This window comes from Lacerta agilis, chromosome 10 (genome assembly GCF_009819535.1).
Source record: "Lacerta agilis isolate rLacAgi1 chromosome 10, rLacAgi1.pri, whole genome shotgun sequence".
NCBI classification, from domain to species: domain Eukaryota; kingdom Metazoa; phylum Chordata; class Lepidosauria; order Squamata; family Lacertidae; genus Lacerta; species Lacerta agilis.
In genome coordinates, this window is record NC_046321.1 from 10,984,411 (window position 1) to 11,000,104 (window position 15,694).

Below are 15,694 nucleotides of genomic sequence, written 5' to 3' on the forward strand. Positions count from 1 at the left end.
TGGGCGGGGTACAAATTATTATTATTATTATTATTATTATTATTATTACCTCATGCTTCTCAGAACCTTCCACCTCGCAGAGAAGCGAGCCAGATTAGAGCAGCCGAGAGGGCGGAAAGGAGCGTTTTGTCTCCCAAATATTGTAATTGATTTAGCAGCAGTTTAAAAACAATGTTGAGCATTGTCAAGGATGCTCCTCTGTGGCATTAAATCAAGTTCCTCGAGATGGATTACACGCTATCCACATACTATCTAAAAAATCTCAAGGGCTGTTTCTCGCTCGGCAATTTACGATTGCCTTGTTAGAGAATTGCATATTGGGCCTCTCTGGAGTCCGAGGAGGAGCAGAGATGGATAGCGTGCAAACCCCGTTGAACCATTTGTTACTTTGTAGTGTGGAATCCCAAGCATCTTGTGGATGGGTCCTTTTAAAAAAAATGCATGCTGCCTTATAGGACAATAATCATTTTGTAATATTCCCGATATTTAAATCATATTTATAATAACACAGCTTTAATGTAACACCTCCTCATAAAGTTCCCGGGGCATTTTACAAGATGCATAAAGCATGGGAAGGAAAATAGGAAATCCTAACTTAGCAGAATCACCTACGGCAGGGTCTTGGAAGCAACCTAATGAGGCCAATATACCAAATCCTAAATTGACAGTTTAAGTGTTTTAAGTAGTATCTATAATAATTCAGAGATGCTTAAAGATATCTCTCGCTATAAAACCCCTCCTTTAACTAAACAGTTGGTTGAGCTGGTAGCTTATTTTCAGTTTATGGGTTCGTTGAGAGAGTGGAACATTTCGAGCTTTGTAATTTGCAACGGTTCCCTTTAAAATGTTTAAAGGGGTCAACCTAAGGATAAATTTTCTGGCTGTGGTCTCTCTCCTGTTGCTATCCTGTAGAGTAGTCATCGCCAATAAGAAAGGACCAATAACCCAGTTTCCAAGCCAAGGAGTACTGAAAGTATCGGCATCCTTGTCCACGTTGCACCTTGCTTCTAAAAATTAACTCAAAAATTAGACCAAGCAGGCACCCAAGGTGGATCTAGGTGAGCAGGACTGGTTTGGGCGCAAACCTTCCCGGGCGCTGCAACAGGCACTGCAACTATGAAGTCCAGCAAAAGGCAAGAGGTGGGAATATTGGATTTTGACATCGCCCAGGTTGCCACTGAAATTTGAGATGCCAAGATCTGCCACTGCTACCTGCCAGGCTGAACACAGTCTACCACTATATATATTTTTTCTGCACTCCCAGTCAGGCAGAAGGTTTAATGTTGTCATGCATAACTTCTGGGTTGCCAACTGACCTGAAAAAAACAAAGAAGCCTGCTCTGCTTACAGGGTTGGTGTCACTCAAAAGTGGAGATAGGCGAGAATTTTGATTCTGTTTGCAATTAAAACCGAACTGGTTTATCTCACACTTTCTGAAACAATACGAAATCTGAGACACATCTATCCTTCAGTTTTTCAGTACTCTGAATTTTGCAGTGCAGCTTTCCAACCAAGTCTTGTATACACAATTGCTACACTAGGGTAAAGTTTGCATTAAAATGTGTGCACTGGTGTAAATAACACACAAAACGCAGGCTCATGCTTTAGTGACTGAGCTATCTCACCATCCAATATCAGGATCAGTTGCATATCCAAAAATGATTATTAAGTGAAATTTGAACTAGACTGCTGGTGAATGTTCATGAAGACTTTTTTTTTTTTAAAGATAAAAATGCAAACTTGCAAAAATGTGGAGAACCTAGAGTTGTAAAAACGGGAAACTGAAAGACCACAGGCTCAAAATGGCGGGGAAGGGCTGAGCCACCCAGGTGTACCTTATTGTCTGAGTTTGCAACCAGGGGATACATCAATAGCTGCCGGTTGGATAATTAGGCAGACAGATGGGAGGCAGAACCAAATTGGGAATTAGGGAGCAGGGAAAAGCTGATGGTGGAGAAACAGTTGTTGTTTTTTTGACCAATAAATATATGCAGATCCAAGCCGGTTCTGGCTAGTCCTTTATTACAATCATTTTTCATTGCGGCAAACCAGTTTTTCTCTTGAGAGATAGCCAAGAGAATGACGATACCTTTGGGTTCCAAGTCCTGCTCTTTTGGAAAAGCGCCCTCCGGTGGCCTCTTCATCATGTGTTGGGTCATTAAATAGGGCTACCGTGGGACTCTTATTTCAGGGGAATGTTGCTAACTTCAGAGTACTTATTTCCCATGTAGTATAGGGTTAGCACACAACTCTGCTAACAGTAACAATTTCGACTGCGTCAGACCAACACGGCTACCTACCTGAATCTAGTAACAGTCATATTGACTTGGCTTCACCTACATCGAGCACACAAGGGGTCTAAGCAGTCCTCCAGAGCAAGAAATCCATGTCTGATTTGCAATCATAGAATCACAGAAACATAGAATTGTAGAGTTGGAAGGGACCACAAGAGTCATCTAGCCCAACCCCCTTGTGATTCAGGAATCTTTCACCCAATGTTGGGCTCAAACCCCAGGCTCATGCTTTAGTGACTGAGCTATCTCACCATACAATATCATAACTAATCATCATTTATCCTTTTGGGCAGTGAAGAAGAAGAAGAAGAAGAAGAAGAAGAAGAGGAGGAGGAGGAGGAGGAGGAGTTTGGATTTGATATCCCGCTTTTCACTACCCGAAGGAGTCTCAAAGCGGCTAACATTTTCCTTTCCCTTCCTCCCCCACATCAACACTCTGTGAGGTGAGTGAGGCTGAGAGACTTCAGAGAAGTGTGACTAGCCCAAGGTCACCCAGCAGCTGCATGTGGAGGAGTGGAGACACGAACCCGGTTCCCCAGATTACGAGTCTACCACTCTTAACCACTACACCACAGTGGCGGACCTTGGCATCTCAAATTTCAGTGGCACCCTGTGCGATGCCATAATCCAGCATCTTCCTGCCTCTCGCCTTCCACTGGTCTTCATAGTTGCAGTACCTGCTGCAGTACCCCAAAAATTCTGCACCCAGAGTGACCAAACTGGTCATTCTCCCCCAGATGTGCCTTTGCTTTCAGGTCAGAGTCTCAACATTGCACTTTCTTTCTTTCAGAACTGATGCTGGACAATCCACACAGAGAGAGCAGATGTTCTCTCTGGAACCATTAAAAAACAACAACTGGGTGAATTGTCAAATGCCCACTAGATGTTGGGAGTGGAGTGCAAATCGAAACACTGAATGGGGTCCAGAGCAAGGCCCCAGGACATGGTATGTGGTGATTATTATTTCTCATTGCATTCATTACCCACACTTTGCCACAAGATCCCAGGGTACTGGGCACCAGTACTTAACAGTGAACTGGTGTTCCACTATTTTGGACTATTTAGTTACTGAAATCAGGCAGGCACCTGCAGTTCTGATCTTTTATCGCCTGCTTACAATGTTTCCCTTTCTCTGTTAATTAATTTGATTCAGTGTTGGTCATATGCCGCCAGTTTATGATTTTATGATATTTTATTGTATACCACCTTGATATTTTTTTACGAGTTGGCAGTTTATAAATGCTCTAATAAATAAGTAAGTGCTGCTAACTCCCTGCTATGGGGACTGTGCATGAAGAGGTTTCTTAAAAACTTTGAAGCGGAGGTGGCAATCTGGATAGCTCAGTTGGTTAGAGCGTGGTGCTGATAAGGCCCAGGTTACAGGGTTTTATATACACTGCTTAATTGACAAAGTAGCTTCTAAGCAGTTTACAAATATAAAACCAAGTACAAAAAATAGCATTAATTCAACAAGGCAAATGCACACCCCGCCCCCAAATTCTTTGATGTTCCTCTGCAGGAAAAGAAATGCATTTTTCACGGAGAGCAAAAAAAAAAATCCATGGAAATTGAAGGCAGTTTCATCAGAGCATGAGTTTGGAGCAGCTCAACCTGTATTGAGCAACGATTGGCTCAGATTGTGAAGTGAGGCTAATGATAACTAATATATATATATATATGGCCGTTGGCTCCCAACATCACCTGGTCCTGCTTGGTTAAGAAGCTTCAATTCAGCTTCAGGCCATCTGCAGTGGGGCTGCTGCATAGGAGTATAGGTTAGGCCAGCAGTTCTCTAGCAACATTGGAAGCTGCCTTATTCTGAGTCTGATCACCTAGCTCAGCATTGTCTACACAGGGTTCCAAACTTGGGTCTCCAGCTGTTTTGGGACTACAACTCCCACTATCCCTAGCTAGCAGGACCAGTGGTCAGGGATGATGGGAATTGTTGTACACAAGCAGCTGGAGACCCAAGTTTGGGAAACCCTGGTTTATACTGACTGGCTGTGGCTCACCAAGTTTTCAGACAGGTGGGCATTCCCAGCCCTACCTGGAGATGCTGGGGATTGAACCTGGGACCCTTTGAGTGAGCCATGGCCCTCATCCACAGGGTAGTGCCAAAGCATACCAAACCAGTGCTCATGGGGCAAAGCCCAATGTCCCCATCTTGCTGAGTGGCCGCTGACAAAGATGACTTTTGCTCATTCCCAAATGAGAGCAGCAAACATGCATTTCTGCCAAAACCTCAAGGTCATTACACCCAACCCAGCAGAGTGTTTCTCATTGCGTTATCACAGACAATGTGTTCCAGATATTATGCTCCATCCCATATGCGCACATCCAGGGTGAGGTTCTCGCAAGTTATGCTGCTGGACCTCTTGTCTTATCGACTCATATCTGTTGTCACCAGGAGGCTCAGTTCCACAGGATTGTCTCCAGCGCTTTTGTGACATGAACATGTTCCTGTCAGTTGACGAGGAAGCAAATGTGACACAACGGATGTCTCTTTATCTGAGGTGGCTTATGCACAACATCAGTTTCTCCACCTAAGGGGTGGAATATCTTTTCTGCTTGACATGGTCTTCACTTCAACAAACTCCAAGAAGGTAGAAATCATAACTTTGGGAGGCCGCCAGCTATAAAGGCAGAGGTTTTGAGAAGAGGCCCTTCACTTCCTCTCTGTGTTCCAGCCTTTCTGGGACTCTTGTCATCCAAGGTCCTCCTTCCCACCGGATTTTCCTCCACTCCTAGCTCCTTCATATTTTGATAGATTGCTTTGCACTGTGCCTGGATTGCGATGCTGCTCCTGGCTTCATACATCTTTGAATGTTTGATGCATAAATGCTAAGGACTGGTTCACAAAGGCCTCTTCCAGCACTTGACCAATTCAGTGTCAAGTAGGTAATCATGTGAGTGAATGTGGTATTTGAGATCATGAGAACTTAGGAAGACCCTGCTGGATCCAACCAGTGGCCCTCCTAGCCCAGCATCCTGTTCTCATAGTAGCCAACCTCATGAAGGACCTGAGCACAAGAACACTCCCCTGTGGTTTCCAGCAACTAATATTCAGAAGCATTACTGCCTCTGACTGTAGCAGCAGAGCATAGCCAACATGGCTAGTAGCCATTGGTGGTCTTATCCTTATCCTTGTCCAATCCTGGTGCAGCAACAAGATTGCCAGAGCATTTGCAAAGCTAAACAGGGTCCGGTATGGTTTCAGATTGGATGGGGGACGGTCCCTTCCAACTCTACAGTTCTATGATTCTTAGCCATCATTTCCTCCTATGAGAGCGAGTCCCAGAGTTTACCTACGATCAAACAACAACAGCATTCATATCGCTTAACATGACCAAAGACACAATGGGATTCAAAAGAGTCAAGTTCACACATTTGACTGTTCACCAGCTGTTTAGTGTAAACCGGGGATGGTGAAGCTGTGGCCTCCCAGGTGTTAGAGGACTTCCAACTCATCTCAGTCTCTTCCAGCGCAGCCAATGATGAAGGATGATGGGAGCTGCAGTCTAGCAACATCTGGAGAGCTGCAGGCTCTCCATCCCTGGTCCAGACCTTTGAGTGGAACCTCATCTACTTGCTTCCATTTCCAGAACAAGGTAAAATTGGATGACAACACACAGGGTAAACATGCCAAGAACATTCCAGAAATTAGAAAAAAATAGAGAGTGGTGGGAAAGCTTTTCTTAAGGAACAGCAGCAAATGCAGGAGGGCCTTAGGAACAAAGAAGGCTACCTTATACTGAGTCAAAGCATTGGTCCATCTTAGCATTGTCTATATTAGAGTTTCCCAAACTTGGGTCTCCAGCTTTTTTTGGGCTATAATTCCCAACATCCCTGACCATTGGTCCAGCTAGTTAGGGATGATGGCAGTTGTGGACCAAAGACAGCTGGAGATACAGGTATGGGAAACCCTGGTCTACACTGATTGTCAGTATGTCTCCAAGGCTTCAAATTGGAGGCATTACCAGTCTTGCTTGGGGATGCTGGGGATTGAACCTGCATGCGAAGCAGATGCTCTGCCACTGAGCTACAGCCCTCCCCCAGCAATGGCTTATTAATAGGTGGAGGCAAAGGGTGTGATAAGAGCAGCAGATGCCGTGTGCCAGTTTGAACAGGTGCCATATTGAACCTATAACATTTCAGCATTTTGGAGAGGGGCATATAATTATGCGTAAAAATGTGAAATCATTGGAGTTGATGTGCAGAGCAGAGGCCGGCTATGAGCAATATATATCAAGGATTCCTGGCCGTTCTGCGCCTCTCGTTGCCGCCAGTGCTAAAAAACCCATGTCGTTAAAGTAGCATCCTTTATTTGTGTTCGTTCGCGCCAATTCGGCATAAATAAAGCAATTGGACGGCCGTCAGCAGAGCTGTTTGATAGAATTCAGAAACAGATAAACAACAAATAGGAAAGCAATTGGGTCATTAGGATTATATATGTATATACTGTATATAAAATCCAAACAAAAAAAATATCCCTCTCCCCATTATGCGTTTTTAAATTTTTTAATTGATCTGGCCTCCTGCCTCCATTTTCGCTGGCAGAAGTGGAACATTTAGTACGTAACCGTTAATGTGCACTGCACTGAACCAAAGGGCTTGTGGAAAAAAAAGCAGACCATTATTGTCACCTAGGGGAAGAGAAAGTTTGGTGCAAAGATACTAGCTCAGCCTTCCTCACTTGTCTACACTGACAGAGTGGCTCTCCAGGGTTTCAGACCAGGGGGACAATGTTGAGCAGAAAAACAGCTAGCTAGCAGGGAAGGGGTTAAGCGGTCCTCCCACCAGCATTCCTGCAGCCAAAATTCTGTTACCAACAGCCTGTTGTTGTTGTTGCTGACAGTGGAGGAGTGTGCCTTTTGGGGTGAAGAGTTGGAGAGTTACAATGCCTGTAGAGACTGATATGGGAGAGACATGTTTTGTTGCAAATGGGGCAGGTGAAGGTGTCTGGTTGTGCTGCTGCAGATGCACCATGGTGTTTCTTCTCTCTGCCACCCCACAGATTTCTAGAAAGGGCCCCCGGGAATCATCATGTCAGGCCCTCCAAGTGCCCCTATTTCCAGGGACAGTCCTGGTTTCTGATTTGATCTTGGAATGTCCCGCTTTTCCTTAGGACCTCCCTATTTTCCTTGGAGAAATGTTGGAGGGCATGGAATAGGACGTCCCTATTTTCACTGTATAGTCTGTATAGTTCCCTATAGTTCCATATAGTTAAAGCTATGTTTTTTCCAGTAGTGATGTATGGAAGTGAGAGCTGGAGCATAAAGAAGGCTGATCGCCGAAGAATTGATGCTTTTGAATTATGGTGCCGGAGGAGACTCTTGAGAGTCCCATGGAGTGCAAGAAGATCAAACCTATCCACTCTGAAGGAAATCAGGCCTGAGTGCTCACTGGAAGGACAGATCCTGAAGCTGAGGCTCCAATACTTTGGCCACCTCATGAGAAGAGAAGACTCCCTGGAAAAGACCCTGATGTTGGGAAAGATGGAGGGCACAAGTAGAAGGGGACGACAGAGGACGAGATGGTTGGACAGTGTTCTTGAAGCTACTAACATGAGTTTGACCAAACTGCAGGAGGCAGTGAAAGACAGGAGTGCCTGGTGTGCTCTGGTCCATGGGGTCATGAAGAGTCAGACACAACTAAATGACTAAACAACAACAACAGTTTTCATCAGAAAAATGTTGGAGGGGACATATCTACTTTCATTGGAGAAATATTGGAGGGATTGTCATGTGCATCCACATGATATAAGTTTCTCTTTAAGTCTGGTTTGTTGTAATTTTAGCTTTTGGCGAGTTCCTCTGCCAACATGTTGCAGGGCAGGGTGTGAATCTCCTGGGCTGCACCCTGAGAGGTGTTGAACCTACAGGCTAGCGGGAAGCAGAGAGCCCTCTAGAGCTCGCCATGTGGCCCTTGGAACTCTCATTAGGCCACACCCCCTCTCTCCAAGCCACGCCCCTCACTGGCCCCCGAGGGTTGCATTCGACCTGCATTTACTCAGAGTAAACCTACTCAAATGAATGGCCATGGCTCTTTTTCATTTTATTTATATCCTGCCTTTCTCCCAGGAGCACGAATTAAAATAAATGCAGGTAAAAAACCCTCAGAATCAATATAAATATTAGAAAACAAATAAGTAACCCTATTAAAAATAGAAAAGAACATACAGCAATTCACCATCTGCAAAGACCCTGCCACAGCAGCCAGTGAGTGGCCAAAGGGCTGCCTGAACAAAGCAAATCTTTGCCTGCCAGGGAAAGGATAGCAGAGAGGGGACCAGCCTAGCCTCCCACAGAACGGAGCTCCACAGTCTGGAAGCAGCTGCCTAGAAGGTCTCAGTGGACTAAGTGAGGCAAATTCATTTCAGGGGGTCTACTCTGAGGAAGGGTCAGCTGAATCACAACCCAGGGTGTTTGTGGCTGAATGGAATGTGCCCTTAAACTCTGATACTGACTCTTGAACCTTGAGGGGTTTTGCGCCGGTGTCTTGTGTAGAAGCTTCGCTATTGTAAAAGGTAAGATGGGATACATGTCAACTGCCCCGGGGGAGAAACGGAACATCCCATTTTTTTTCTCGTGAGAGGACAGCAGCCAAAATGGCTGCCACGATCTCGCACAATTTCAGGCCGCACTTTGGGGGGGGGAGGGCACGGTGCCCCCAAATGTGCATTTTGGGGTGCCACACAGGATCGCTTCCCCCAAAAGTGCTTTTTTCAAGGACAGCAATCTTGCACCGTGCCCCAAAATATGCGTTTGGGGTGTTGTGCCCTAATGTTTTGGGAGGTCGGCAGGGTGCAATCTCGCATGGGTCACAATACTCATGCGGGAGTGTGGACCTGGAAGATAGCGTTCCAGATTTGGGCTGTGTCCTGTTGGAAGGTATGAAATGGACATTTGCTGTTCTGCCCCACTTTTACCTCTAGCCTCAGCTATCACATGCCCCCCCCCCACAAAGGCTGTGCAGAAAGGAACTGTGGTCCTTAGGCAGAAAAATGTCCCACACTGCTATCACACACACACACAATACACTCTTCTGGGTAGACATGGACTACACTGTTCCATCATATATAAAATAAATTAAACACACATGTGATGTACCCCCCCCCCCCGGCTTCCTTGCATGATGAACTTTCTGAGGTTCATCTATGGGAACATTTGCCTTTAAAAAATTGTTAGATTTCTAGCCATATTTCAATAACAACAGAGAATGAGAGAGAGAGGGAGAGAGAGGGAGAGAGAGACATAACATTGCAAAATGACAACCTGTCACTGTGTAGAATGGCAGGCTTTCTATTCAGGCTGTATATACGCCATCCACAGCCTTTTGTGTGCATTGCCTTGACATCGTTTTGCCTTTATGAGCAAACTGTGGAAATGCCATTCACAGCACATAGACTCCCATCGACAGCTTCTTGCCTTTCCTCCAATCACGGCGCCGTCGAGACAGACATCCATTGACATTGTTTGGCTGTTGTTCCCTCTCTCCCCCAGATTTGCAGAAATCTCATTTGGTTTTTTTTTTGTTTTGTTTTGTTGCATTCTACAAAGTTCAGGGTGGATTGTTTCCAGGGAGAAAATTCATAAAGATACTGGGTTGTATTCAACAGAAGTCGTATTTAGAGAAAACCCTTTGGGATTATTGGATCTTAGTTAGTCATCATGCCCATTAACTGCAATGGGTCTACACTGAGTAGGACTAGCATTGAACACAACCCACTGCAAAATTATAAAATAGTAATTTAAAAAAAAAGGAAAGGAAGGCTCTAGTTTCTTGATAGTTCCATCAGACACATCCTCACATGAAATTTGTGTATGGGAGAATTATTGAGCTGAACACAAATGAAGTTTCTTAAGCGCAGGGATGGGGAACCTCAGGTGCAAGGACAGGATGCGGCCCTTTTTGCCTCCCCCCCTCCCCCCAAGTGCTTTTGCTTGGCTGGGATGTGTTTTCAGCCACTACCTCAACATACATTTAAAGTACTTTAACAGTCATAGTCCCTCGCCCCTGAATCCTGGGAAATGCACTTTGCTAAGGGTCCTGGGAACTGTAGTCTCCTGGGGACCCAAAAACTGTAACTACAGCTCCCAGGATTCTTTGGGGGAAGCCATGACTGCTGAAATTAAAAGACGCCTGCTTCTTGGGAGGAAAGCAATGACAAACCTAGACAGCATCTTAAAAAGCAGAGACCTCACCTTGCCGACAAAGGTCCGTATATTTAAAGCTATGGTTTTCCCAGTAGTGATGGATGGAAGTGAGAGCTGGACCATAAAGAAGGCTGATCGCCGAAGAATTGATGCTTTTGAATTATGGTGCTGGAGGAGACTCTTGAGAGTCCCATGGACTGCAAGAAGATCAAACATCCATCCTTAAAGAAATCAGCCCTGAATGCTCACTGGAAGGGCAGATCCTGAAGTTGAGGTTCCAATACTTTGGCCACCTCATGAGAAGAGAAGACTCCCTGGAAAAGACCTTGATGTTGGGAAAGATGGAGGGCACAAGGAGAAGGGGACGACAGAGGACGAGATGGTTGGACAGTGTTCTCGAAGCGACTGGCATGAGTTTGGCCAAACTGCGGGAGGCAGTGAAGGATAGGGGTGCCTGGCGTGCTCTGGTCCATGGGGTCACGAAGAGTCGGACATGACTGAACGACTGAACAACAACAACAATGACTGCTGAAGCATTTTAAATGTGCTTTACATATATGGTGCAGACGTGATAGTCGAACAGTGATAACAGGAACATATGAAGCTGCCTTATCCAGACCCCTGGTCCCATCTAGCTCTGCATTGTCTACACAGGCTGGTAGCAGCAGCTCCCCAAGGTTTCAAGCAGGATCCTCTCCCAACCCAACCTGGAGATGCTGGGGATTTGAACCTGGGACCTTCTGCACAGTGGCGAAGCTACATCATCCACTACCGGGGGCGGAGAGCAGGCCGGGGCATGGCGCGCATCCTGGGGGCGTGCGTTCTGGGGCCGTGGCGTGCTGCCTGTGGGGGCGTGGTGCCTGGTGCATGTCCGGGGGGGCTGCTGCGTTGGCACCCTACCGGAATAGTGGTGCCGGGGGCGGTCCGCTCTCTCTGCACCCCCTCCGCTCCCTCCGCCACTGCTTCTGCATGCAATGCTCTGCTACTGAGCTATGCCTGTTCCCCAATGTTTCTTGCTTATCTGGTCGGAGACTAGAGAAGGACGTGTGTCCATGAAGTCCTCAGGCTGAAAGTGGTTCTCCAACCCTACTTAAGCATGTTGTTGTTGTTGTTGTTGTTGTTGTTGTTGTTGTTGTTGTTGTTGTTTCTATTTCAAGAGCACCACCGTGCTCCTTACACTGTAAAGCATCATTGCCGAGCTTTAATTTGGAATGTCTTTCCTTCCAGTTTGGCTTTCCGCAACTGAAGTCTAGGTAACTAGACTTACCTGCCATTATCCAATAGGCTGAGCTGCATTCCTAGTAGGCAATAGACCACAGCTCTTTCAAAGTGTATATGCCTGTATTGTTACATGCCTGTCGAAAGTTTGAGCCATTTATTTTCCATCTCTGTACACAAACATATTGTAGTCAGTCCACAAAATTGTTCAAAGCTATTCTTATGGAAAGAATGTTCTGGGGGCAATTTTCACAACTTCTCAGCGGTGGCCACTCCTGGGTATGGAATACTTTTCCTAAGGAAGCTCACCCGGCACCTATATTGTTGTCCTTTTGGCACCAGGCTAAAACGTTTTGGTCTTCTCAGCCTTTTCAGGCAAATTTATGGGCTTGCAATTTTCCATATTTCCTGAGTAAATTTCAATGTTTCCAGGGAACTGCTGAGAGTCCAGCAACCTCTGTCTCCTCTTCTCATTGTGCTTTTTCCATTATTGGTATAAAAGCTCTTTTATTGGGTTTCCTTTTGTGTCATGTCTTTTATATTGCGAGCCTCTAGCTAGGGGGTGTCTCATTATTGATCTTTGCAAGCTACTCTGGGAGCCCTTGTTTGGCTGAAAATTAGGGTAAAAACAGGAGTGGTTGGCATGGTGTGGCAGTGGAACTTCCCTGACCTCGTCTCACCAGTATCAGTGTGACTTAAAAGAAGGGTCAAGGCAGTGCTGAGGACATCGCAGTGCAAATGCAACAGTGGGGTCAATTGGGTGCACCATATGCAACTCTCCACTACCTCACCTGAGAGTCAGCATAGTGTAGTGGTTAAGAGCAGCGGACTCGTAATCTGGTGAACCGGGTTCGCGTCTCTGCTCCTCCACATGCAGCTGCTGGGTGACCTTCGGCTAGTCACACTTCTTTGAAGTCTCTCAGCCCCACTCACCTCACAGAGTATACCCACTGAAATCAACGTACATAACTTAATAGTGGTCAGCAACTTCAACAGGTCTACTCTGAGTAGGACTAGCATTGGACACAACCCATTTATTAGGGCTCAGGATGAATCTTGGGTCCCAATTTGATTTGGGTTGATTTAAGTCGACCTGGAATTTGGCTGGAGTGGGTTGAGGCAGCACCTCATGTGTAGCCAGTGTGGTGTAGTGGTTAAGAGCAGTAGACTTGTAATCTGGTGAACCGGGTTCGCATCTCCGCTCCTCCACATGCAGCTGCTGGGTGACCTTGGGCTAGTCACACTTCTCTTAAGTCTCTCAGCCCCACTCACCTCACAGAGTGTTTGTTGTGGGGGAGGAAGGGAAAGGAGATTGTTAGCCGCTTTGAGACTCCTTAAGAGGAGTGAAAGGCGGGATATCAAGTCCAAACTCCTCCTCCTCCTCCTCCTCCTCCTCCTCCTCCTCCTCCTCTTCTCAACTCTCTCTCTCCTGCTAAGCTGCAGTGATGCCAGCAACTGGAAGTCAAGTGAGCACTGCCCAATACCCAATACTGTATTAAAACATATCCAAACAAACAAGCAATACCATTATTATTATTTTTAAATCACCACTTAATTTGGATCTAGGGTGCATGGGTATGTGAGTTTTGCTTTTTTTTTAAAAAAAAAAAAAACCTTCCAGCAAAAACTTTATGGGTCTCTGCTTTGTGTTTGAAATTAAAATTTCTGTATTTAAATTTTCTAAAGCCTGGGCAAACAGACACTATCTCTCTCCAACTGCAGGCTGAGCTTAAATGTAGTTAAAGCGTGATTCAATTACACCCAGAAACCCATTTCATTAAAAATATCCCGTTTGCATTTTTTCCCTTCCTAGTTAAATTCCCGCTTTTATGGCTTTTCCCTACTCTAATAGAGTAGCAAATCCTCATATTTTTGTACACTGCATATTCTAACTTGGCATTAGACAGCACACACACTGTAAAAATATATGGTATCATTAATAAAGTATAATGCAATACCCATTAGTCCAATAAGGAAGTAACATTCTGTGACTTTATTAGCTCATATTAGTAAACACAGCTTGCATTAAAAGCCATTCCAGTTTTACTCCCAACATTTTTAATACAGGCAAGGAAGGTCCTGTGATTATTTTTTAAAACCGTCGGTGCATTTCTGACACTTACTTAAGAGACACTGTCAATGTTATTATGAGAGTCTGACAATTCCATGAGGAAGTCAGTTTGTGGGGCAAAATACATCTCAGAGCCCCTAGAACAGGATGGGGAATTTTCGGACCCTTCAGATGTCCTCAATGGCCAGGGAGATGATGGGAGTTGTAGTCCAACAACAGCAGGAAGGCAACGAATTCCCTAGAAACACTGAAATTTCCTCTGGAAATACGAAAAATTGCAAGCCCATAAGTTTGCCTGAAAAGGCTGAGAAGACCAAAACGTTTTAGTCTGGTGCCAAAAGGACAACAATATAGGTGCCAGGTGAGCTTTCTTAGGAAAAGTATTCCATACCCAGGTGTGGCCACTGCTGAGAAGTTGTGAAAATTGCCCCCAGAACATTCTTTCCATAAGAATAGCTTTGAATAATTTCACGTACCGAGTACAGTATGTTTGTGTACGGAGATGGAAACTGCTGCAGCCTGATGGAATGCCTGCTGCTAATGGTGGGGGGAGGAGTCTAATAGAGTGGGCTTCTCAGAGGAGCTGATGGAGTGGCTCTGGTTTCCTTTTCTCCATCTCTTCTGCAGCCTGATAAAATTGATTTGCTCAGTAAATACAAAAAGTTATTTACGTATGACTAGTTGCACAGCTTTGGCCACCTCATGAGAAGAGAAGACTCCCTGGAAAAGACCCTGATGCTGGGAAAGATGGAGGGCACAAGGAGAAGGGGACGACAGAGGACGGGATGGTTGGACAGGGTTCTCGAAGCGACTGGCATGAGTTTGGCCAAACTGCGGGAGGCAGTGGAGGATAGGGGTGCCTGGCATGCTCTGGTCCATGGGGTCACGAAGAGTCGGACACGACTGAACAACAACAACAAAGTTGCACAGCAGAATGAAGATGGGAGATCCTTAAATCCCACTGAAAACAAGAATGTACAGAGAGGATGGAGTGGAGAAATCCATGATGGATACGACTTTCAGTGGTTACTGGCCATGATGACTATGTTCTACCTTCACTGCTGGAGGCAATGGGACTCTGAATTGTTGGTAATCATTTGGGAAGAATGATGATGGATTCAGGTCCTGCTTGCAGGCTTCCCATAGGCATTTGGTTGGCCAATGAGAGAACATAAGGCTGAACTAGACGGGCCTTTGGTCTGATCCAGAAGTAAAGCTCTTTGTATGTGTTCACGGGAGGTGGCATCCCTAGATACGCATTCTGATGCAGATCTGAACGGATATTCCAACAGGTGTGCATCAGATCCTTTCTCATAGCTATCATATGGATATAACATCTGGGCAGAGTCTGACATCTTTGCAGAAGCCTGCTTTCATGAACTGATCTCCAATCCCAAATCTGATCATAATTTAAAAGCACATATATAGGCACACAAAAATTATTTTTGCATTGCATCCCTCTTCTGATGATATAGGACCATTGTGTAATCCTCTCCAGACCCCTTGAGACAAGGTCACCTGTAGAGGGTTAAATTTGCTGGAGAAATATTATTCTATGCATTGCAAGGGGACAAATATTGTTCTATGCATTGCATGGGGTTGGACTAGATGACCCTTGGGTCCCTTCCAATTCTACAATTCTATGATTCTATTTTTTAATTATCATTTTTTGCAGAGCCACACAGCAGCCTGTATAAAAAAGAGAGAGGGTCATTATCAGCCGATCTGTTCAAAGGAACCATTGATGAAATGAAACAAGTAAGCCGACACTTTTAAGAACAATATTGTTAAAGCAGTCATGTGCTTTGCTTCTTCAAAAAACTTAAAGGGCATTTATTCTATGCATCTGCTGTAAATACAATGCTGCCATGTTGGCTACCTGTACGCAAAATTGTGGTGTGGGTGTGTACCTAGCATCTTTAAAGCAGAAGTGCCTTGCCGGGTGGGCCACCTTT